The 26,116-nt window shown below is 45.6% G+C and overlaps 1 protein-coding gene across 7 annotated transcripts in view; it reads right to left on the reverse strand.

Moving 5' to 3' along the window:
• Window positions 1-26,116, reverse strand: part of Larp1 (La ribonucleoprotein 1, translational regulator) — a 78,547-nt gene that overhangs the window by 22,008 nt on the left and 30,423 nt on the right. Inside the window, exon 1 of one of the 7 annotated variants that reach the window (XM_048782856.1) lies at window positions 25,622-25,642. The exons of 2 other annotated variants lie outside the window; for them this stretch is intronic. The gene's annotated coding sequence lies outside the window, so the exon portion shown is untranslated. Of the gene's footprint in view, window positions 1-1,661; window positions 1,772-4,849; window positions 4,871-25,302; window positions 25,324-25,621; window positions 25,643-26,116 lie in introns of those variants that run through there. 4 more of the 7 variants (XM_048782877.1, XM_048782858.1, XM_015492687.2 and 1 more) reach the window with 4 other exon arrangements.

The raw sequence follows: 26,116 nt of genomic DNA on the forward strand, positions 1-26,116 counted from the left end.
AGCTGGCTTCAAAAGGAATGTTCTACTCCTTGATCAGACCCATGTTCTCTTAATGAGTAGAGAGTGTCCTTGCCTGACTGATTGTGCGGCTCAAGCATTCCTGGCTTCCGCCAGTCACTGCCCCCTCATCATACCACATGCCTTCTGATATCTGATGCAGTGAGGCCCAACCCATGGCATCCCTCACCCCCAGCACTGGCAGTACAGAAACACAGTATCTTAGTCCCAAGAAGATGGAGGCCTCAGGCCCAGCAGGCAGCTCTAAACCCCCAGACCTATAACTCCTAAGTTGACCCAGACAGATCTATAATTACCCGTTCCCTAATTAGGCTAAAGATCTTCACCTGCTTTGCCTCAGGGCCAGGCTAGTGTATATCCATGCCATGCTGGTCATTTCTCCCAGTCCTCAACAATACTGCACACATGCTACCAGAGGCAAGCAGGCCAAAGAGCCTGTAATAGGAAGTTTGGAAAGGGAATCGGGTTCAGGGGCAAAGTGTTCTGAACACTTTCCCTGAAAAGGTGGGGCAGTTTTTTCAGGTCAATAGTCTTTTTTGTTTCTTCTTATTAAAATACTTTCAAAACTAAAAAGAGACACATATTGTGACCACCCTGCCCAACATTTTGTTTATCAGAGATCACAATGGAACACGGTAAAGCACTGAAAGTTTAGTCTCCAGTCAATATAAAGGACCTCCTACCATAAGAAGGCCCTGCTGATTCCCTCCTCCACCAGCAATCCTAAACTAATGAGTGGAATGAAGCTGGTCTGGGTATATACAGGAATATTCCTACATGAGTCCTATGTGGAGTTGAAAAAGCTCTATACCCAAGTCCTGTCCCTAGGATCCATGCAGCCCTGCTCTTGCTTAGCTTCCAGCTAAAGCTTCAGACTGCCTGACAAGTAGAACAAAGTCCCCAAAGGAGTAGAAAAATCCACTAGTGAGAGAAAACCCTTTCAGCCTTTGCATAAAATTCACAGATCTGTTAAAATCATGTGGGGCCTCAGGAAAACCCAAGAAGACTCAGATGAGCTGCTGTCAGCACTACTGGAGGCTGAACTAAAGGCTAGGTTTTCTGACTTAAATCATATATCCCTTTCTGGGTCCTCTCTCAGCCACCCACTGTGTGTGCAAGCTTGTGTGCATACTCACCCCCACAAAGAGAATACACAGGTCCAGCAGGACTTGGTATCTGAAATGTTTTCCAACAAAATCCATTCTTTTGTGCAGACACCAATCCCCATGAACAGCGCCATCCCAACTAGTCAGGACACAAGTCCTTTCCTTCTACTTCTACATTCTAAAACCTGTGTCTGCCACCACTGACCCAAGCCCATCTCAAGGAACACCACTATTCATTTGCCCAAGAAAACGGTGAAAGAAAGTCAGAGCAGCAAAAAGGACCATAGTTCTGATCTTCTCTATTTGTAGACAGAAAACTGAGGATGCAAAAGGGGAAGAGGCTTCCCAGGGATGGGAGCTCCAAGTCTCCACTCCGTGGCCAATACTCCTGGGAATTCCAGTGGCTCCACTGTGTCAGGAATGGGTCAAACACCTCCCTGGTGTTAGAGTGCTTCCTGGCGATGGCAAGGAAGCAGTCCTCAGAGTGGGAGGGGCAAGTGTGGAAAGGCAGGCCCAGGCAGGGCCCAGCTGGCTTACCTGTCCATAGATCTCTGGGGCCCAGGATTCCAGGGGGGAAGATGGCAGACAGAGGCCCTAGGAGGGTCTTCCTCCTCAACTAAGGCATATCAGAGGCTAAAGGGTATCTGGAATAGGAAGAAAAGCACTTTCTGTCCCACAGGACCATCATCAGCCAGGAGCCAGTACTGGCTCTAACTCTAGGGTCAAAGGCTTCCGTAACACACACATGCATTTGTTAAAAGTGAAGCACACCAAATGTCCATGTGCAAGAAGCAATCTGAATTTAGTAGAGGTAGGGGCACTAGAGGCAGTTTCCTGAAGCTGTATATGCATGGCAAACTCACCATCTTTACTTAGGTTATTTTACTTAAAAACAGATGATTCTGAGTGGTGAGGAGCAGAAGCTAATCCACTAATGCTGATTAATAAAGAAAGGAAAAAAAGGACAGAAATAGGGTGGCTAAGGAGGAATGGCAGGACAGAGGAGCTAATATGGGGATGGAAGGAAAGCATAGCAGGTGCCCAGATGGGTACAGTGGCTGACCATACAGTCTCAATGGTCTAACTCCTGGGGATGAGCCTCAGCTTTCAAGTGTGGAACACCCCTTCATTCAAACATTCCCTAGGAAAGCCAGACAGCCCTGCTGTCAAGCACAAGAGACTTAAATTACTAGACTTGGGTTGAAATCCCTGTCTACTCTGCCTTTTGCAGAGCCCTGTGAACTTAGGCCTCCTTTGTACAAACCAAAGGCAGTTACTGTACAGGACCATTGGAACACTTTTAGAAGACAGTAAGAGTGCCTAGCACACAGTAAACACTCAACAACTGCTGAGAATTACAATTCAAATTCACAAAAGCAGCTTAATATTTCCAAGCAATCATTATCCTTACCAAGAGAAAAAGAGCAGTGTCACCAATTTTTTATCATTTAAGAATCGGAGGGCATCGAAAGAACTCCTGGGAATCAACTGGAGCAGTTCACCCAGACCAGATCACAAATGATCCCCACCCAGCTTGGCTCTTCTTCCAGGCAATGATCCATGGAGGGTTGGGGGGCGGGGGCAGGGCATGTGCACCCTTGCACTGCCCTGTAGACAGGAGACAGCTGCAGACAGGGCTCAGGGCAAGTTTTTCCAGAAGAGAAAAACTTTCAGAATTTTGCAGTCTTAAATGGAGAAAGAAAAATGAGGGAATTTATCACAGATCTTCCATGATTCCACAGGCAGGATATCAAACTCTGCTTTGTTGGAAAGGAAAGACGGACATGGAAAAGGCCTAGAGTTTTACAGTAATGGGAAAATTTAGTCATTCTTCAAGACATCAGGTAGGGAGAGGCAGAGAGGGCCTCCAGCAGTCTCTCCAGCCTATCAAAAGGTCTAAACCCAGATTTAGGCTCTCAATGACAAGGTTACCTAAGGTCAGAGTTGGGTGAAACTCCCAGGATCGAATACCAATGACCTGACAAGCATCCCCTACCTCCAGACAGTGGATCAAGGCAATTTAACAAGTATTTTCTACATTATCTTGTTCTTGGGAGCTAGCATCATCTCCTGGAGACTGGCAGCTGAAGAGGCCCAGTTCACCCTGACTGCTGGGCTTAGAGCTGCATGACATTCACCACTAGTCTGCTGCCCTCCATTGGGCTATTAGTCAGCCTCTTCAGGGAGATCCTCCAGATCCCACGTGCAGTCAAGTGCCTCTGTTGTGTGCTCTCACTACCCTCTGCTAACTGCCTGGCTACTTATCTGCCTTTCCAGACTATGCACTCCCTGTGGACAGCGACCCCAGTGCCTTAGCTCAGAGCCTGGCAACACAGTCCTCCCAGGGACAGAGAAACAAATGTCTAGACACTGAAGGGTCCCAGAGGAACCCAGGCCTCAGCTCAGACTTGACTCTCAGACAACTGTCTGCCTGGAATCAGTGCCAAGTCCCTGTCCAGACTCGAGCATTGGTCAGCTGGGTAACAGTGGGGACCCTCCTGCACTACCAGAGCCACACATTTCTCAACAAATTAAAGGGAATACTGGTTCTACAGGTGTGAGGAAAAAAAAGGCAAGGTGTCAGATTTCACATCAAAGAAAGAGGTGCCAGCAGCACAATGAAGACAGTATCAAACAAGTGCAAATGGCAGGGCTGGGATCGTGGCTCAGTGGTAGAGTGCTCAGTGGTAGAGTGCTCGCCTAGCATGCACGAGGCACTGGGTTCGACCCTCAGCACCACATAAATGTAAAATATATTGTGTCCACCTGAAACTAAAAAAATAAATAAATATTTAGAAAAAAAAAGTGCAGATGGCATCAGACGGCATGCAGAGAGTGCTCCATGCTGCTCTACACTCTGTAATTCTTAATCCTTAAAATAACACTGAATTAGTACCTTTCATTGGTCCCATTTTACAAGCAGGGAAATCAAGGTACATGGTAGAAAGGTTATTTGTCAAGATCACAGTCACCAAGCAGAACATCAGGATTTGAAGCTACATAGTTCTGAGTCAAAAACCTGTGTTCTTAACCACCAGGAGGAGGTGAAAGAGAAGATGGGGAAGGGTCCATGTAACCACCTCACTTTGGGCAATAAAAAGGGCAGGCTCTCAATGACAAGGTTACCTAAGGTCAGAGTTGGGTGAAACTCCCAGGATCGAATACCAATGACCTGACAAGCATCCCCTACCTCCAGACAGTGGATCAAGGCAAACTGCCATCAAGTGTACCCCACCAGAATCGCTAACTCTAACACTGCGGCAGCCCTACAAGGAAAGCAATGTTCCCTTCAGGTCCACCTCCTAGTTCTTCTACTGAAGACTGTGCCCCAGAGAGGCTTCTCAGCCACACCCTAGACCAGAAGCTGCTGGAGTGGGGGATGCAGCTGACAAGGACTCGCCCCACCCTCAGCCTCCCTAGATAGAGCCAGCACTGTCTGAGCTTCGGACTGGGACCTTGACTGTGGAAGGGAGTGAAACCAGGCGGAGAGTCACCCACCTGTGCCTGTCCCTCCCTCCCAAGCCAGTCTGGGCATAGAGTCTATGAAAAGCCTGACTACCTTCAGCTGTCACTCAGCCTGGGGATGAGGTGGAGTCACAGGGGAACTTGGAGAGCTTTTCTTCCCACCCTTACAGACCCCAGCACCTTCTTGACAGGACCACTTCTTCTTCTTCTTTTTTTTTTTTTTTACAGAGTTCAAAGAATGCTGGGTTAACCCTCCTCACCTTGTTCACCAATTTCCTCCGGCTGCCATTACTGCCACTTCTCAGAGGCCTCTCTCTGCCCAGCCCTCCCACCCTGCAGCTGGAACACAAGAAAGGGCCGAAAGGCACTCTGGAGTCTGGAAGAGGAGTGGGCAGAGAGGAAGGGAGGGAAACCTTCAGAAGGTCAAACCATCTTGGGGCCCTGGTGAAAGGAAGCTTCAGGCCAGCCACCAAGCCAGGGAGTCTGTGTCCCTTTGATCACGGAGGAGGGGCAGAGGGCGGGCCAGGCTCCAGTCACATGCTAGCCAGCCTGGCCCAGGCCCAGATGACTATCTTTAGCCTGTGGTGACCCAGGCGCTGCTCCACGCTTCTACTCTCCCTGACCAGACATGGGCTCTACAACCCTACAGCCACCCCATGGCTATGGCAGTCCCTGAAATCCTGCCCAAAAGTTGATTAATAATCATCACAGCTGAATATATCAGCAGCCATTAAAACCCTGGCCTCCAAGATCCTTAACCAGCCTTTTCTAAGGAATACACTGGATTCTAGTTAAAATTAATAACTACTTTTCACCTTGGACTGATTAGGTGCCAAAAACTGATATAAGCTGCTTTGTATGTACAATTTCCTTTACTTGTAAGAAAGGCTCTTATATAAGGACACAGCACATTTTGAAGCAAGATGGTGGATTCCTCCTAGTCACAGATCTCAGTGTAAATACTCCCAGCTGCCCAGTGTCAGGTGCTGCCAACCAGCAACAACCCTGGATCAATTTCTAATTCAGTCTTTAGTGTGGTGTCTCAGAGTACCCATCACCTCCTCAAATGGCTACACCTGTGTACATCTCAACCGCCTAGACCACAATCATCCTCAGGTCCCACATCCTTGTCCAATGCCAAAGTTCTTGACATGGACAGATCGTTTGTTTCACAACCACTAGAGAAAGTATGACAATGATCTCCAGTTAACAGATGAGGAGACCAAGATTTAGCGTTCAATGGCTTGCTCAACCAAGGTCAAACTAGTAGCAGCAGAGATGGAACTGACCACCCATCCCTAACCTTCCTAGTTTTTAGTGTGACCTATGTAGAAAATTACTGGAACTCCATGAGGGGAGGGAGTCATTTCTACCTTGTTCACTGGTCCCAAGTCAAGGATTGCAGTCTGTGTGTGGTAGGCCCACAGTGAATATTTACTTAATGAAGAAATTTACGTAAGTATGGTTGCTTCTCAATTTCCATAGCATTATCTTCCAGGGAGAGAAAGAGAGAGGTTAATTATTCCTTTGTATTACAACTTAACAGCATAGGAGTACAATCTGGTTTTCTCAGCATGTCTCTGGACCTAGGTTCAGTTCTCCTTGGAATTGGAATCAGCACACTTCAAGTCAAGCACCAAAAGTCAGCTGTGGGAAAACAAATGGAGAGGGTGTGCAGTAGATAAAAACAAGACAGCAAGCTCACTTTTATTTCCTAAATCTTAGGGCATTCTCTGCTGAAAGAGGCATCCAAACCCTCAAGAAATTATTTTGGATGAACCCCACTACTGAAGCAGAGAAGCTAATCCCAGACCCCATTAGGGCAGAAAAGGACTTGAGAAATTTCATCATATATGCACAGGAAAACTGAGACCTAAGAATGACCTGGCAGCATCCAAAGTTACCAGTGAATTGTTGTAGACCTGGGATGGATCATCAAATTGCTGCCTCCAACTCGGCAGGTTGGGAGTTGGGAAGTCAATGACAGCTTTCCCCACTCTCCCCCAACTAAAAGCTCTATGCACAACCACAGTCACTCATGGGGCGGGGTGGGGGTGGGGCTCAGGGATTTGAAAGTGGCACAGAACTGTTCCTCACACTATTCACAGTATCCCTCTACTCTCAAGAAAAACTCCCAACACACACTAGAAATAGAACCCAGGGTTGCTGTGCCACCAAGCTACACCCCCAGCCCTTTTCAGCAACTTAGCAAAACCCTATCTCAAAATAATAATAAATAAAAAGGGCTGAGGATGTGTCTCAGTGGTAAAGTACCCCCAAGTTCAATCCCATGTACAAAAAAAAAAAAAAAAAAGGCAACACACAGAATTCTAGGCATTAGATCTAATCACCCATTTTCCAAAACTATGAAAGGGATCCACAATAGTTCACAGAGTTGTTTGACAGATTAAATGAGATAATTTAAAAATAAATTTAGAACACACATATACAAAAAAAAAAAAAACCCACAGTCATCTTTTTTTATTTCTTCGGGGCAATTTCAGAATCTCCCTGGGACCTAAAAAGGGAAATGGGGGAAGGAACAGGGTTGCCAGACTTAGCAAATGAAATTCAGAACATCCAGTTAAATCTGAATTTCAGATAAACAGTGAGTAATTTCTTAAGACCATATCCTATGTAATAGTTGGGACACAGTTATACTTAAAAATCATTGTTCTTTGAAATTCAATTTTAACTGGTGTCCTGTTTTTATTTGCTAAATCTGGCTATCATAGAAAGAAAGACCATTGCTCTATGTTCCAAGGTCAAAGTAGGGGAGTGACCAGACCTCTGGGCTGGGATGCCAGGTCTGGCTCAAGTACTGCAGCACTAGCTATCTTATATAAAAAGCTTTATATGTAAAGCTTGGTGCGAATTTCCCTGAGTGTCTTTAGTCTCTCAATTCAGAGGCCTGTGGTAAGGGCGGGTGGAATTCCGTCATCTGCAGTGTCTTTATAGTCCTTACACCAGAGATCCCCTTAAATGCAGCCAGCTTACCAGGAGGACAAGCGTCCCCTGAAACTGGCTACAAAGGGCTTCAACCCCAATATTTTGAATGCCGAATTATCAGCTGAGAAGCTCATCAAAATGTAGAATCCTGTGATCTCACCCTCCTGATTTCTGCTCAAGAATAGTGGGGTCAGGAATCTGCTAGATAATTGGTTTTCTTTGGACATATTTATCAGTTATTTGGATTCAATCCAACGAGTTTCAACTGTTACTTCTGACGGGTTATTATCCAGAACTGCTACATTTGACATTTTTAAATCAAGGCTGCACTTTTTAAGCCAATAGTAGGTACTTGGGTTCTAGTTTTAATATTTCTTTTTATTTACATTTACATTCTTGGGCTAGGGGTGTAGCCCAGCAGTAGAATGCTTGCCTAGTACACATGAGGCCATGTGTTCAAACCCCACTCAGCACTGCAAAACAGAATAAAATAAAAATGCGCTAGTACATTTACATTCTTATATATTAAATATTTAAGAATTTTTTGAAAAGAAAAATAAAGCAGGGTGTTGCTGTGCATGCCTGTAATCCCAGCGGCTCAGAAGGCTGAGGTGGGAGATCACAAATTCAAAGCCAGCCTCAGCAACTTAAATAGGACTTAAGCAACTTAGTGAGACCCTGTCTCAAAAAATTAAAAATTAAAAAAGAACTGAGGATATGGCTCAGTGATTACGTACTCCTGGGTTCAATCCCTGGTACCAAAGAAAAAAAAGAATAAAATGACAAGAGCTTTTCTGAGAGAAATGGGCCCCGAGTCCCCTCCTCACTTGCCTCACACTCAGCTGGAGTTTCCAAGCAGAAACCCGTGTGGAAAACCCTCACCTCATGTCTGTGGACACTGGAGCACCGGCTAGCACCTGGCAGGGAGGTGCAGGGTTGGCTAAAATACAGACTCCTGCCTCTTCCCAAACTCCAGATATTAATGTGGGGAGGTGGGCCAACCTGGGGCATCAAGTTTTAACAAGCTTCTTCTGTACAAGGCTGATGCCAACTAATGTGTGAGAACTGAACTGCCAGTGAGTGAGAGAGCCAGGAAGGACCTTGTCACCAAGTCCAAGGGCTTGCACCTGCAGACAGGAGGCTACAGCAGTTTGATTACACACACTCAGCAGCCAGGGTGTTTGAGAAGCTCATCCCTGTTTACCCATAGTCCCCTCTCCAGCACCAGAAACCAAGAATGGTCAGGTCAAGAGAATGTCTTGTCAGATTTGAGGTCACGTGGCTCAGTCTGGGCTGGGCTTGGGTTCAGTTTTACAAGTTCCAAACTGGGGCTGTGCCAGGAGAAATGAAGTTTCTGAAGGGAGCTTTCCATCTGCTTCCTCTTTTCAGCCAAACAGCCTCTGCCTTCTCCTACCCTAAACCTTGCTGTCTGTTCACCCAATGCCCTGACATTTGGGTCCCTTAAAATAATGGCTTCCATTTACTAAACATTTACCTCAGGAAGTCAAGCCTCATGCTACAAGCCTTTTGTGCATTTTTTTTTTTTAAATCCTCACCATGGAGAAACTACTGTCCCTTTGAGTCCCTGACTCAAAGAAGTAAAGCTATTTGTCATCAAAGGACACACAGTGAGAGGTATGTGATCCCAAAGATGTGAAATCCCAGGCTATCCCAGACCCCTCTCAGTACTGAAGGTGACAAACACTAGGTTCTTTATGTCCCCAAAGGACTTCCAAGCTCAAGCCTGCAAGTCATACAGAGCACTGAGGACACTCATGTCAGAATCCTCTTCTCTCAGTCCCATAAGTACCTGCCAGGTAAGGACAGTGCCATTTAGCACAGGGAAGAAGGGGGAGCACACTCAGAATTAAAGCACTGTTTATTCCAAAGGCAATACTCCAAAGCCACCCTTGACCTGAAGACCTTGGGCTCAGGCCAGCACCTAAGCCCCAGGGGAATTTTACCTCTTCCAGCAGACAGGAAAACATGGATGGAGGAAACTAAAGAGACCCTGCAGGTCAAAGGACAGCAGCAGAGGGGAAAAGGAGGTGAAAAAGCAGGGGTTCTATAGGTCCTTCTTCAAGGCACAGGGAAGAACAAAACAGAGTATAAACCACCAGAGAAATTACCTTATGGTGACCAGGGCTGAGAAGCTCTTAAAGAGAATTCCACCCAACACTCCATCTGTGTCAGGCACAGAGGAAGGAAGCAGTGGTGAACAAGACAGTTCTCTATACTCCCAGGGCTCAGTTTACATAAGGGCTTTAATTTTTTAACTCCACCTGGGAAGGCTTGTCTTGCCTAGGGTGCTGTACAGAGGAACCCCAGGCAGCCTACTGCTCAGGAAAAACCTGGGTCCAAGTCTGTTATGGGCAGGAGAAAGAATGGCACAGAACATAAGCATGTGTAATTCCAGTCTGTCAAGGACTGAATACTGCTCTCCAGCTCGACAAATATTTAGCCCATACTATGTGCTAGCTACTGTCAATATAGAAGTGGACAAGATTGCCAAGGGGGGTGGTGGGCTCTTTCCTTGCAGGGACTACTCTGTCCTCATTCCAGGCAAGACCTGCAACTCTTAGGCCTGGGTTCTTCTAGAGAAATTAAGACCCAGAAGAATAAAATGTAGAAATGAGCAAGAATTATACAACAGTACCTCTGTGGATGGAAAGCGTGTAGGCTGGGGGTGTGAAAAACTGCCCCCTTCCTCTAAGCTTGGCCTGGTCCACCTTCCTTCATCCCACCAGCAGGGCAGTGCATCTGGGCTGAACCCCAGGGTCAGAGTCCAGGTTCTGCCACTTCTCCCTGGGTGATGATGGGTTTCTGTAAATGGGAAGAGTCCCTAACCTCATGGAATTGAGAGGATTAAATGAGTCATTACTTATAAGGTTCTTGGAAAAGTGCCTGGCACATAGGAAGTACTCAATACTTGCTTTTATTCTGAAAATTACAAATCTCTGAACACCACTTGACAAGGTTTTCTACCCTATCCCCAAGCCCACTGGTGGGCCTCCTTCGGGTTCCTTGCCCTGCATATCTATTTAGTGTTCTGGAGTCCCAAGCAGATGCTTCATTTTGACCCTAGCACCAAAAACTCATCTGGAAGGCACAGCAGAAGGGCAAGCAGCCTATTTCCAGGAAACACAGAACATCACCAGGCAACACTTTCTCCATCTGGGCAGGACTTCCCTGGCCCTCTCAGGACTCAGGAAAGAGTGTTGTTGAAGGCATGTGTCTGGAGGGCCAGAAGCTACAGCATCTACATTAGATCTGCCTTGGGGATTCACATTGCCAGGCCTAGTTCTCTATTTCCACTCCGGCAGCAGCCACCACCTGAAGGGCCTCCTTTCTCTCCTTCCCCAAAGCAACAAAGCAGAATGAAAACAGACCAGGCACTGGACACTGTGAGCCCTTTGGTGCCACCTGGGAGACTTTGGTCAAGATAGCCTTGGCTTTTTGTTAAAATGAGAAATAACCAGATGGCTTCCAAATCTCCTATGAACTCTGGCTTTTCAAGTCTATAATCACAAAGTCAGGGAATGGGGTAGGGAGATCTGAAATGGCCAAGAATCTCAGAGCAACTACAATCACAGTCACAGCCAACAGGAGTGGGAGTGGGGGTGTGATGATCCCTTGTCTGCCACAATCCTCAAGCTTCTTTCCCAATTCTTAAAAAGATAACTTCCCCCTTCAAAGGGTAAATTGCTATGTCACAGTTCCTGGATGGAAAGGTCAACAGTCAAGTATCTTTTTAAAAATGTTTATTGTAACTGAGCACAGTGGTGCACCCCCTTAAATCCCAGGGACTCAGATTCAGAGGCTGAGCCAAAGGATCACAAGTTTGAGGCCATCCCCAAATAAAAACGTAAGGACTAGGGATGTGGCTCAGTGGTAGAACATCTCTGGGTTCAATTCCCAATATCCAAAGAAGAAAAAATAGATTTTTGCCACAAAGGAGTACAGGACTGTTTCACAAACCAATCATTTAGTGCTGGGCACAGTGGCACACGCCTTAATTCCAGTCACTCAGGAGGCTGAGGCAGGAGCATCTCGAGTTCAAAGCCAGCCTCAGCAAAAGCAGGGCACTAAGCAACTAAGTGAGACCCTGTCTCTAAGTAAAACACAAAATAGGGTTGGGGATTTGGCTCAGTGGTGGAGTGCCCCGGAGTTCAAACCCCCCCCCAATTTTTTTTTTTTTTTTTGAGATTTCTAAGGCTTAACCTCACTTAGGCCAACCCATTGCACCCACTCTGTTCCAAGGACTAGTCTTTTTCCCACTGCTTATCTATCTGCCTTTGTTCTCCTGGTTAGACTTGGACCAATGCTATCTAGCTCTGTGGGGGTGGGGAGTGCTGTAGGCCTGGGGACACTCTGAAGAAAAACCAACAAGGAGCCTGTGCTCATCCTCTACTGGTTTCCTTTTGTACCTGAACAAGTTTCAAAACCAAGTGGCAAGCTCTGAGAGGGCAGGTGGGTGTGGTGGAAGAACTAGCACAGGAGTCTAGGATGCCTGTGTGTTAAACACTGGGTAACAGCCTCGGTAAATAGACTCTCCTGCCTGGGCCTGCTTCCCTCAGCAAAACGCAGCATGTATGTGTGAATTCTGACCCAAATTCATGGTCTAGGCTCAACCCCAGGGTGCCTGCAGTGGGCAGCAGCGCTGGGGCATGTGCGCCTTCATTTCTTCTCTGCAGAGCATTGGGCCAGCTCCTTAACCCTTCTCTCATTAGGAAAATGCTACTTTCCTTTCCAAGGCTGCTTGGAGTGTTGTAAGAGAAGTGCCCTTGAAAGCCTATTTCTACATGGGGCAGAAATACACCTCACAAATATTATCTCATTTTGTCTATTTTTAAAAAAATGATATGTGTATACACTCTCACACACACCCAGAATGTGTCATCCAACAAAGCAGCCTCTAGATACTTGGTGGATACTAAGCATTCGAAATGTGGTTAGTCCAAATTAGGAAGTGCTTTAAGTATGAAAACATCACACTTCAAACCTTTAGTATGAAGAATATATAAAATATCAATAATTACACTGGTTACATGTTGAATTGATATTTTGAATATCTTGGGTTATTTTATAAAATTGATTTCATCTATTTTAATTTTTTAATATGCCTACTGAATTTTTAAAATTATGTGCTTATATTTCTATTAGGCAGCACTTATTTAGATACACAATCCCATCACTGCTTAACAGTACTGGTGGCTGGTGGGACTGCCAAGATTGTTTTCCTTTTTGCTAATATATATTTGGGTATTTTTCTACAACGAATTGGTGCGGAGTAATCTGAAAAAAATTCCCCTTCAAAAAAAGTTAAAAGGAAAAAAAAAAAAAAAAGTTAAAAGGCCCAAAACCAACAGTATTTCCATCCCCTTTGGTGATAAACCAAAGCTCAGAGAGCCCCCTCCCTTCCTAATGGCCTTGAGGCCTGGCCTGAAAAAACCACAAGGTATAGATAGCTCTTTCCAGCAAGTCTGCAGGTGGCCTGACAGAGCTGAAGAGGAACATCTCTAAGAGGGCCAGGGATCCCAGCAGGATCAGAAGTTTTAGGGCCTGGCTCACACCCACTAGGCTTAATGCCAGAGAGCCATAGGAGGGGCAGAGGAGCTGGGGACTTCAGGGCTACAAGGGCCATCAAATCTGAAGATATGTATGGGTCCTCTCTCTCTCCAAGAAACAGTTTTCTTTGCAGGATTATGAACACTGTGGTCATGGAGAATGCAAGGCCAAACAATATGTAAGACATTAACTCTGGAGTCAATCTGCTGTGGGCGCAAATCCCAGCTACTTACTAACTACTGCAGAGCCTTGAGGAAATTACAGAGCCTCTCTGAGCTTCCATTTCCTTACTACAAAATAAGGATCACAACTATAGCTAGATCCCACAGGGCTGTTGTGAAAATGAATGGAGATAATGAATGGGATGTATGTGGTGGCTTAGAAGGTTTGAAAAGCACACAAGAAATGGAGGGTATATTGGCACTTTGGCCTGGTTCCCTGGGGCATCCCTGCCACCCATGAGGCAGATTCTAGGACACCTTGAAAATCCCAGAGACAGCACAGAGGCACAACAGCAACAGCTGAGCACAGCACTGGACATCATGGATTCAATTCCCTCATGTAGCGAGAAATGATCACCTAGCCAGGAGAAATTAGAGAACAGGGCTGAAATCAGAACTCAGATCCCCAAGCTTTCAGTTTGGGCAGCTTGCTCTGACCTCACCCTGAAGAAGTAACCTGAAATCAAAAGCCCCACAGCAAAAACTGTGATACAAAGACTCAGGGTCAAGATCATTCTCCACCTCACCAAAAACCTACTGGTGCCCCCAGGCTACTCACACACACCCCTCTTCCATCTCCACCCAGGGGCATGGAGCATGTGATAGCATTCAGCTGGCTCTGGGGCCAAGAGACCCAGAACTAGGGGAAAAACATCTGGTTGCTTAAAGCTGCCTTTCTGTCAGTTTCTAGACAGTTTGAGAAGCGAGTAAGAAATAGCCATCCAAAAGTTAAATCGTTTGACTTATGCTGGCCTCCCATCAGGGAAAAGGGTTAAAATTAACAAATAAATAAGGTCCATATCACTGTACCACTATCCACTGCTCTCCAACTCTTTCCTGGACTACTGCACAAATACGTCTGTCTATACCTGCCTTGCTCCTTGCTTCCTTCTACCCAACCCATGCCCAGCTCCACAGAACTGAGTAATGGCAAAGCAGCAATCATGTCACCTCTTCCACTGTTTTCAGAACAGAATCCAGACTTCCTAAGCTGGCCTCCAAAGGCCTCCTGATTTTTTGAGCCCCTTTTACCTACTCACGCAGGCCTTCTGTTCCTTGGAGAACTCTAAATTCATTACTACCTGTATGCTTGCTGTTTCCCCAGGCTAGAATGCTCATCAACAGCTCCTTATCAAGCCCATCTTGGCTCACTCTCCAAGCCATTTCCAACAACATGACTGCCCGCCCCACACCACTGACCCCAACATTTCTCTACTAGATTGCCTTACTGTCTCTTTCACAGCCCTTAGCACTATTTGAACTACCACGTGATACTAAAGATGGCTACAAACTGATATTCCTTCCTTTAAAAGATGGAGCCCATGTCCCCTTCCCTTGATTCTCAAAAGGATCTAGGACTACCACTTCAACTGACAGAATAAGGCAAAAGTGTTATCATAATAATGTCCTAGGATCTTAGAATACTGACAGTATCTACTTCCCCCCTCTTGAAATGTCCTCTGTGAGAACTAAGCTACCATATAGCTACTTTGAAACCACTTGGGAAAGCTAGTTGAAGACACTGTAGTTCCACCTGAATTCAGTCGTCCAGCCAAGGCCCTCCAGACCATGTCACCACCACATGAACAGAATCAGAGCCAAGCCCTGTCCAAATCCTGCCCAACAGATTAGTGAGTAAAATGGTTGTTTCCTACGCTACTAGGTTTTGGGGTGATTTGTTGTTAGGCAGCAACAACAAATTTTTTATTTCACTGTTTCCCCAGTGGAATGAAACCAGGAAAGCAGGATAGTTTCTGTCTTGCTTCCAGCATAAGTCAAACGATCTAATTCTTAAATATGCTGCTCAAAAAAAGGACTGAATACGATGTTCAATATGGTGGCAGCCAAATTTGCTTCTTTCACACAAAGGTCAAGCTCAAGCTGTGGTAGCTCTCTAGAAAAGCCTGGGAGCACTTGTAATACTGAGACAGTCCCCTTAGATAGGTCTACTTCCCTTCAACTGAGCTGGGTGACACTTTGACCCTGACTTCTACCCAACCTAGCCTAACCCTCAGGGCCAGAAGGAAAGGTCTCAGCATCACCCAGCCTAACCAAGTTCAGGATGTCAGAATCTTAACATTGCTCTCAAGAGGTAGGCCACCACTGTTTGCACACTGCTGAGGCACTCATAACCTTCTTCAACAGCTTATCTTACCCCAAATTTTTCAGAAGCCTAAGGCAGAATGCCCCAGGTGTAAGGAAAAGAATCCTGCTGCCTTGACCAAGCTCAGGGGGAATTTGAATTCCTCAAATTCATCCAATCTGCGTGGAAGAAGCCAATCCTATTGGATGAAATCTCTCTCAACAACTGCATCTTCATCTCTGGTGTGATTTATCAGTTTTAATTTTTGTGGGAAAGAATCCTGAAGGGTCTTCTAGCTTAACCACCTTCATTTATAGGAAAATGGAAAGGAAGTCCAAAAGATTCAGAAGGTTGACCAAAGTGTCCCAGTCAGTGAACCAAAGAGTAGGGTATAGAGAATTAGTCTCCAGATTCCCTGTCTAGGGTTTTTTTTTTTCCCCCCAGACCAAAAACTGTGCCAGGAGCATGAGCTGTTTTGGAAGAGTCTTTCCAAGGTCGTTGTCCCCAAAGAGAATTAAATGATCCAATGATCCTTTGTTCCATTCCTCAAACAGCAGGACCACAGCCTCTATCCAAGGTCTTTCCACCCCATAACTAATATCTGCCTTAGACACTCCCACACCTACAGGACATTGCAGATGGAAAGGGCCTTAGATTAATGATGCTATACCCATTGCACAGATGGGAGGAGTGGAGATAAAGAAGCCTAATACAGCTCAGTTTCCTTGGCAAGCTAATTCCTAGGTTCTGAGAGAGCTTTCTACCACTGCTGGAGAGCCTAAAGGCCACTGTACTCAAGGTATCCTGTCTTCCCCCTTGGGACTACAATTCTTGCCTTAGGCCTTAAAGTCTTCTCATTGTTTACTCATAAGGATCCTCCTTGGTTTGTGAGCTGGACAGAATGCTGTAGTTTCTCCTTTGAATGATGAAACTTATGAAGTCCTAAGCCCAAAGGTCTTGTGCTGGAAGAAAGTTTGGATCACGGATGGCAAGTCTCTAGTGACCCTTTAAGTGCCACTGAACAGCAGTTGTGAGAGAGCCAGTATGGCTAGATCTTCTAGTTTTCTGTAACCATAATAGCATTTTTGATAATTCATAGTACCCTGCCTTCATCCATTTAGAAGTATATACTGCAGTGGGATAGTTTTGTAAATCCCTAGGCTTCTAGATAACTTCCCTGATTTTTAAAATAGATGATTATTTTAAAGTGTTCTTAAATGTAAATTAGCCAAAACTTGTCAGGCTAAACTGGGCCTGAGCAGGTCAATGGCGAATGCCCCTTTGTGACTTCTACCTTTCAGAATATAAAGCCCCATCCCGCTGCCCCAACAGCAATGTGTCTTGTTTACCACTGAATTCTCAGGCCCCTAACAGATACTCAAAAATTTTGAATGAACAAAGGTAAAGAGAACTTTGTCAACTTACAGCTGCAGGACCCTACGGCAAATCACCATCCAAATGGTTAAAATATGACCACTCAAGGAATTCAGTATCTATGATGGCTGAATCATTTAGGGGCACTGCTGAAAGTTATTACTTCACCACAGCCAAAATCCAGTAACACTCTATAACTCCCACCTAACCCTCATAGAGGGTTAACACTCATAATGAAGTAGGCCTACTCAGATGTTATATCTCAAGAAAACTGGCATTTCCCACCTACCCTAAGCTTTGATTCCCTGTACACATAATCCTGGTTCTTCAACCATTCCTTCCTCATAGGTGCCTGAGTTTCAGTGAGCCACTATCTGTGTTGCGGATTTCCTATCTCCTTCCCACATTCCCTGGAGGCAGTCTCTCTCACACACTATGCCCAAACCCCACTCCTACAATGGGCTCCAAAACAAGGCTATTCTCTCCACACCAACTGGTCTCTCTCATATTCATACAAAAGAACAGAGATCTCTGTTCTCCCAAACAAACCCAAAGCTGTAGAAAGACTCCAAAGTTGTAGTGGCAGAATTTTAGTGCAAAGCACCTGAGCTTATCTTTCTCCCACTAGAGCATTCTCAAACATCACGACTGCAACTGCTCACTGCTGGATCACGACCCCCAGAGTCCTTAAATTCCCCTCCACTATGATCCAAGGTCAGAAGAACTGGTTCTAAGATGTGACACATGCTGCCTTCCGAACTGCAATGATCAAGGGCAAGAGGACCCAGGACAACAGAGCAAGGCTAGTCTAAGAACTGGGTCAAATTCAAAGCCTCAAAAAAAGAAAAACAGCACTCTTACCATTACCACTTCTACTATGTGCCAGGCTCCCATCAAACACTTCTATATCTTTACCTACCTCACCTTCAACAGTGATCCTGGTTGGTGGGAACTCTAGACATAGCCTCGCTTAATGCACCCAAAAGTTAGCAACCTGTCAAGGGCACTAGGTTAGTCCATGCTCAACGATTCCATTTTACTTCTTCCTCCAGAGGTGGAATGAAAACTGAACTGCAGTAGATGTGATTTTAAGTCACAGCCTTGCTTTGAATTGACTGTGAGCTTCAGCAACTCCTATTTTCATTCTGGGCCCAAAGTACCCTAACCTATAAACGAAGAGTTTTACATTCAATGATCTCTGTGGCCTCTTACAGTTCTAAATACTCCCACCTATCTCAAAGGAAGGAAAGGAAAAGCAAGTCCCTGAGGGTATAGCAATGGGGACAGGGCTGACAACTAGGAATTGAGCTGTGTAAGCCTAACCAGCCCACCACTACAGGATCTCATTCCAGCAGCCTATCTGGAGGCATATGCAAACTCATTGTCCTCCATATGGGTGTAAATAGAGCTGGATGCAGCCAAAGAGAGGTAGCTTTTATGGGAAGAAAACCTTGTGCACATGGCTATCTGTCCTTGTAAAAGTCCAGAGGCAAACTGCAGAGAACCAGGCTGGTGAGCAATTGCCTGGCATGTGGGCCCAGGAAGTCCTCCACCATGGGGCCGCCCCTGGTGGTAGGGGACAATTTGCCACCCAGTAGCCTGCCTCTAGCCACTACACTTCCAGGATCACCTCTTCCTTCTATCCAGCCAGCAGCAGCAGGAGTAAGCATGCGAGCATGAGCTCCTCTAAGACAGTCCATCCACAATGATGCTTCTTCAAGCAACTGAGATGCATTCCAGATAATGCAGCCTTCTTGAAAGTCAGAGATATCCCATCAACCCCATCCACTCCTCACCCCTAAAAGGGGACAGCTAATTTACATTTTAGTAATGACTTAAGAGTCTGCATCCTTTTATAACCTGGGAACTTTGCCCCAAAAGATCAGAAGAGAAACCCCGAACCATCTAGTCTTAACCTAAGAGGTTCTGCCTTGCAGATGGAGTTATGTTTCAAAAGAAAAAACATTTGACCATGCCACTGTGGCACTTAAAATCTCCCATGGCTTTCCAACTGCCTTCCAGCTAAGACTGGACTTCAGCATTCACTACAAGGCTTGACTGCATACCTTCCAGTCAGGTCCACTACTACCACAGGGAACTGTTCCCTGAACCACACTGACTTTTCTCTTCTTGACCCATAATGAACAGATCAAGCAGGGCTTTTCTCAATAACTCCTACTCAGCCTTCCCATTCAAGCCTAACCATTGCTTCCCCCAAGGAGATTCCTCTGACCTAGATTGAATTTAGTGTCCCTGCTGTACTCCCCTCCAATATCATCCTTTCCTTTCCCTATGCTTTTCACCTTCTTACTCACACACAGCACTGAATGTCACTAAAAGCATGAGATTCATCCATTTATTCACTAACTAAATATTCCCCTGAGCTGCCTACCTCATTGGGCCAGGAATTGCTATAAGTGCTAGGGATACAGTAGAGGTCAAATATCAAATTTATCTTGACCCACTCGAGATAAGAACTAAGAAAGATGAAGCAGGGTAAGAGGAATGGAGAGGGAGTCCAAGGTTGGGCCTTTTGTTAGTCGATATAGGGTGGTCTGGGAAGGACTCTCCACTACAGTGATCTGTGGGAAGAGCACTCCAGAACAAAAGGCCTGAAGCAGAAGAGCACAGGACAAGTTTCAGGAAAAGGATGGTGAAAAGGAGTGAAGTAAGGAGCAGACAGTGAAGGATGAGGGGGTGGGGGAAGGGAGGACCAACTCAGGTATATTCTTGGAGAATACTCTAACGTCTCCAGACTCTACTATGAGAAGCCAGCAGAAATTTTGAGCAGGAGTGACAGGAGACCAGAGGCTGCCACATTTCTCCTGGTGAGTGATGATGTGTGGTCCAGACTGGCAACAGAGAAGACAGTAAGAAATGTTTAGGTTGGACGCAATTTGTATGAGTCAAAAGGATGTACTAGCAAATTAGATGTGAAGTAACAAAGAAACAGTGACAGTATGACCCCAAGGTCCTTACTCTGAGCAACTAGGACAGAGTTGCTTAACCACTTTCCTCATGTGTTTAATGGGTATAAAAGAGCACCTGCCAAGACAAGCTGCGCTAGAACAGGTGAAATGCTCAGTAAATGGTGATTAGTATATCACTATTACTTGTCTCGGGGTTATCAAGGCCTAAATAAATTATTGTGTGAGAAAAGCAGCGCAAAAACCATACAGAGCGCCCAGGCAGACCATCCATCCTGATGGCTCCTAGCTACTCTGGAACTTTCAATCCTCTGAGAAGCTTGCAACTTCATTCCAAAGCAAGAAGAAAAGAATGGCTGTTCAAATTCCTGGAATGAATATATAAGGGTAAGGTGATCACATACAACTGGAGGATTATTACCAAGAGTTCTATAAACAAGACCTCTGATGCAAGGTCGTTTGAGTTTATTAATATCTCAAACTTGACAGAGAAGTCCCTCAACATATATCAGAGTTTTATCTGGCCAGCTTTACAAAATCCATCAGTAGATCCACACTTCACAAATAGCCCATAATGAAATTTCAGTTAACTCTCGATTATCAACCTCCATTTAGGACAGGCCCAGATAAGCCCTCAGAACAGGTGATTACCTCAATTTACATATTGGCTTTGGAATGCATCTTGTGGAATACAAATGGATTACATTTGTATGGGACATTTTAATTCATAAACTGTGCTACCCCATACTCAATATCAACTTGATCCTCAGAAAGACCTCTGATCAAAGATTAGCCCCATTCTGAGAGTAAGGAAAACAGAGACTAGGCAACCTATGTAAGGTTACATAGCGCATAAGAGCAGAAGTCCTAAAAATGGGAGTTCATAACCCACTTGAATCAAAGTGTGAAATATGATATATCAAGAACTATGTAATGTTTTGAACAACCAACAATAAAAAATTAAAAAAAAAAAAAGAGCAGAAGTCCTCCGAACATGCTCTGATTTGAATTCTATAAATTTCTCCCTTCACAGAACCGTGCTGTTTCTCAAGTTTTTCATCTGTCTGACATTCCTTTTCTTGAACCCCAGGCAAGGTAAGGTCATATCTTCTGGTCACACCCTGACCGCATTCTGGACAAGCCATGGAAGTAAGCCTGGCTAAGGTACCTGTGGGACTGAGAGCCCTTCCCCCCAACACCTTAATTACCCCCTCTGAGCTTGTCTTGGATTTTGCAAATAGGGGCACTCCCTTCTGCCAAGCTCTCCATTTTAAAGAGATTTTTGTGGTTTCAGGCGTGCTCCTCTTCCCGGAGAACAGAATGGGTGCTGAGTGATAATAATAAGATGCTTACTCCAACTTAGGTCCCATTGCAGAGGGGTGGATCAGCAAAGAGAATGCCACCTCCCCCCCACCTTAGGGTAAGAGGGCTCATGACTATCCCCTCCCTTAAAGAGTCAGAAATACCTTCCGTTCCCTGCCACAGTGAAATTCTAACTCCATGCCTAGAAGGAGAAGGGCAAGGTGGCCCAGGGCTCCAGGTAAAGGCTGTGATCTTCTCCCTGCAGAGTATGTCCTAACTGTGTGCTCTGGGAAAGGAGAAAGTAAGGGGGGTAGGAGTAGCTTAAGCCTCACTAAGGCTAAACTAGCAGTTCTTTTTGAAACAGAAGTGCAAAGAATTGGGCAAGCATTAACAAAATAACCTCTCAAAGTTAAAAACGAAATAATGATCACATCATTATCAGCTCCTATAAAATACTACTTAATATCATCTAAAATTGTCAAATTTCCTAAATTGTCACCAATGTCTTTTCATAGTCCCATTTCTTCAAATCAGGATTCACAACAATGCATTGATTGATGACTGAACCCTTTCATCTATATCAATTCCCAGCTTTAAAAATGCAATTTAATTAGGTCTGGGGTTGTGGCTCAGCAGTAGAGTGCTCCTCTCACACACGTGAGACCCTGGGTTCGATCATCAGCACCACGTAAAAATAAGTAAGTGAAATAAAGGTATTGTGTCCAACTACAACTAAAATATAAATATTAAAAAATGCAATTTAATGATTGAAAAAATAATTTTTCCTAGAGTTCTCACATTTAGAAACTGGATAACTGCTACCTCACAATTAATTTGTTCTTCTATCCCTATTTTCCCTATAAACTGGCAGTTAGACCTATGGTTCTATTAGAGCTGGGTATAACTTTTATTTGGTGGGGGAAATCTTTCATATGTGGTACTATGTACTTTTGATTATCACACTGTTAAGGCACACAGTGTTTGGCTGTTCCTTAAGAACCCGCAATCCATTAACTTAGGTTCCTGAAGCCAAAAGTTTCTCTCAGGTGCTCAAAGACCTTGGAATTTTAATCACAATGGCATTTGGGTGGTGGTGGGGTGTGTGTGGCTTTGATCAAAAAAAAAAAAAAGAAAAAGAAAGAGAAAAACAACAAACAAAAAAAAACTTGAAGACATTTATATCAAAACCAATTCCCTCATTTTGCAGATGAAGAAACAGAGGCAGAGAAATCATGGGATGTGCTGGCATCCACCATGCTGGTCAGGAGCATGATCAAAACTGGAATTGACACTAATAATGCTCATCATTTATTAACAAAAAAGTTAACATAGCAATAACTAAATAGGCAGTATCGTTGCTTGTTCTGTGCCTGGTACTCCACTAAGGGATTTATAAACACCACTTTTAATTCTCACAATACTCTGAAATGGCTTCAGATACTCATTATTTTCATTGTGAGGACGAGGCAACAGGGTTCCTCTGAATAATTCATCCAAGTTAGAAGAGAGTTAGGACTCAAAGTGCAGACTATATGATTCTAGGGCAGGAACTTGAAATTTCTTCTATCCAGGCTACTTCCTGTACTTGGGAAAAGAGGAGCCAGGGTCTGCAGTAGCCCTGACATTGTGGGGTTATAGTGATGCCCCAGATCTATAACAATGCCAATTAGTACAGCTGAGGAATCCAGTGAAGGGTCCATACCTAGAAAAGAAAAGTGAAAGGACAGTACAAGTTTATCTGGGCCAGCTCAGTGTGGTGGAGGATCCCTAGGGTACCATGAATCAACAGGATAACCTTTTTTTTATTTTGTGAAATCAGCTGCACTTCAAAGGAAACAAACATACACAAAATGATGTCCAGGGAATAAATGCTTAAGTCTCTGACCCTGTCCCCAACTCCAGCACTAGTTAAGCATTCTTATTACACCAAGGTAAAGGTACGTACACAACAAACCCACGGATTACCCCTGCTGGGTAGAAGGTTTGCACTTACATGCGCAGCAGCCACAGCACATGCAGTCCAATTAGGCTGGCCTTTCTCCACATCCCTGGAACACATGTGTACCCTCCCCCCCCATAGTCTTCACGAAAGTAAAAATAAAAATGTTAACACTTCTTTTTTAAAAAAACTCACTATACTCTGAAGCAGAAATTGCCAATTCTTTGCTTCTCCAACCCTTAAGATTACCCATACTATGTCTGTGGAAAAGCAAAAGTCAATTTTTAAGGAGAGAGAACCCACTTATTTCAGGGGCACTGATGCCACACACACACACACACACACACACACACACACACAAAAAGGCTTCTATTCGCCAACACCCTCATTTTACAGATGAAGAAAAAATGAAACTCAGAGAAAAGCCCCAGGAAGTCCCAGTCTCTCAGGCATCCCAACAGCTACCTTATGCTGGGTATTGGACTAAATAATTTAAATGTATCATCACAGGGAATGTTCACAATGGTTCCCATAAGGCAAATACATCATAAATTAATTCCTATTACATGAATGGGAAAGGTGAGACACAGCTAACAAGTGGCAGAGCTAGCATTTGAGCCCAGGGAGTTGACTCCAGCGCCTTTGCTATATACCATTTCTTCTTTTAACTTAGACATCCTTAGAAGGGTTATGGTTAGAATAAGGCGGAAAAAAAAAATACTCTGTGGAAGGAAGGGAGTCCAAAAAGCCAAAAAGCAAATCACAAGACTTAAAAAACTACAAACCTAGGGCTTGGAAGCTTAAATCAGAATAGAGAACCCCACAAGAAAGGAGAGAGATCATAAAACATATTCTATTACTAGTTACTGCTTGTGTCCCTTAAAGAACTAAAACACCAACATCTGAGCCAAAAGGAGGGCTAAAAATAGGCATTTGCAGCAAGCCTTGGAAAGCTTTTAGCTTGCTTATGAGGCATTCATTTCTGTAGACTCCCCAAAAACATATGTATCACAGAACACAAAAATTCCCAAGACCACACAGTCACTCCACTGGTGTCACATTAAACTTGTCCAGGCTGCAAATAAAACCAGAGCAGGAAAGGGCCTTAGACATCTATTTTGGCTGCAGAGAAAAGGCCACCACCACCTAATCTCACCAAACAGAACCCAATCACATAATTTTCTCTCAAAAAGCATCGGAGTCCTAATGACAGGCTTAAACAGAGAAGTTACTGGATTAATTCAGTTACTCTGTCAAAGACTACTCCAAAGATTCTAAACAATGAGAGACACTCTCTTGCCTTAAGATTCCAGAAAAACAAGAACAGAGCAAATCTTATCCAACTCAGAACTTTGCTTTGGGCAGTTAAAGCAAGTCAGCTTATCCGTTCAGAAGGAAAGGCGAGATGCCAGCCAAACTGTCTTCTTCCCACGATCAATAACCCCAGTGATGCAAGCTCTCAAGGGCCGCTGGACTTACTCAAAATGCCAGCTCAGGCACCCAATACCACCTGATGTCATGGCTGATTTAAAACCCACAAGGCAGGTTCACCATTAGTTAAGTAGCAGCAGACAGGATGAGTAGCCCCAGTTAAACTTCTGAGTGCTCTCTCCTGATGATGATTATACCTCTGAGTTTAAAGAGGGGGACAGGATAAAGAATGTCTTAAAGTTGTTTTCCCTTACTCTGTGGGTGGATAAGAGGGATGTGAAAGAAAATGGAGGTTCCAGCACTGCTCTTTGCATAAAGAGGGTTCTGGAAGGGAAAGGAAGGGAGGCAAAAGGAAAAAAACACGATTTGAGGTACTGCTGGTAAAACCCAAATCCTCCTCTAAATGAAGCAACCTTTGGCGGAGGGGGCGGGGTGTAAAAAAAAAAAAAAAGAAAAAGGAATAAAAAGGTAACACGCTGTTTTCATGATTGACTGATCTGGTTTCCCTGGGACAGGGAGTGAGTCTCCTCTCTAAAATACGAAGGCATTAGGCTCCCCCTACAATTTTACCCATTCTGACGGTTCAAACAAGTCAGCCTCAACAGCGACTGAAGTAAGGGAGGAGTTCTGGAAAAGCACTCGGGCTACTGGCAGAGGCCATCATTCTAACCCAGCCAGTTTTAATACTGGCCCATTTCAAAAGGACAAAAACCGAAGAACCGAGACCCACGGTGCCCCAAAGCACTGGCAAGGGGAGGACCGAGCGCGCGCCCCCCAAACTGGCCGCCGATCTGTTCTCCGCAAAGGGAGGCCAAGAGCAGACTCCATATTCTGCACCGCCTCCCTCCCCATGCTGACACGGCTCTGCTGGGATTTCCTACACCCTCTCCTCCCCCGAAAGGGACGGGTCCAAACCGACCAAAAAAAGCAGGGGGAGGAGGGCTCGGGAGGCGCCGGTCGGCAGTCACATGCAGCTCCCGGCGCGGGGAGGCACCACATCTTCCCGGCAGCGGAGGAATGCCGCGAAGGGGGCGCACTCACACCGCGAACACGCACACCCGGCCGCCGCCGCCGTGCGCCCCGACCGCCGCGACCCGCACCGAACGCCGAGGCCCTGTGGCCGCGAGCAGCCCGCCGGCCGCCGGCGCGGCGCATGGCGCCCAACTGTCACCCGCCGGCCCAGCCGGCCACTCCCTCCCCCGCCGCACACGCCCCTCGAGTCGCCGCACGCCCCTCACCCGCCTCACATTTTCCGCCAGCCCCTTAACCGGCTCCCCACCGCACACTCGCCGTCGGTCTCCCTCTCAAGGCGGAAGACGCCAGGATCAGGGAGGGAAACCACCGAATTCAATGACACGCTGGGTTTCCTTTTCTCCCCTCTTCCCTTAACTGACCCCCAACGCGTATCCAAATTGGGGACCCAGCCGCCTATCACCTCCCGAGGACAAAACTTGATAACTTTAAAACCCCGAATCCGTGCGGTCGGCGGCAACTCCTCGCCGGCGCTGGGCTGCCCATGACATATGCTCATTAAACATTTACAACATGGGGACGCTCGAAAAGCTACCAAAACCGGGAGCGTGGGGCGCGGTGGCAGAGGGGCCTTCCTGAAAGGTTAAGCCGACCCCGGCTTTGCTCTCCCTACCCAGGCCAGCGCCCACCCTCTCCTGGCGAGGTAGGCCCGAACCACGCCGTTGCCCACTAACCGCTGCGGCCCAGGCGGTGGCAGTGGC

Source organism: Marmota marmota, unplaced genomic scaffold (assembly GCF_001458135.2).
Source record: "Marmota marmota marmota unplaced genomic scaffold, marMar, whole genome shotgun sequence".
Taxonomy (NCBI): Eukaryota; Metazoa; Chordata; class Mammalia; order Rodentia; family Sciuridae; genus Marmota; species Marmota marmota.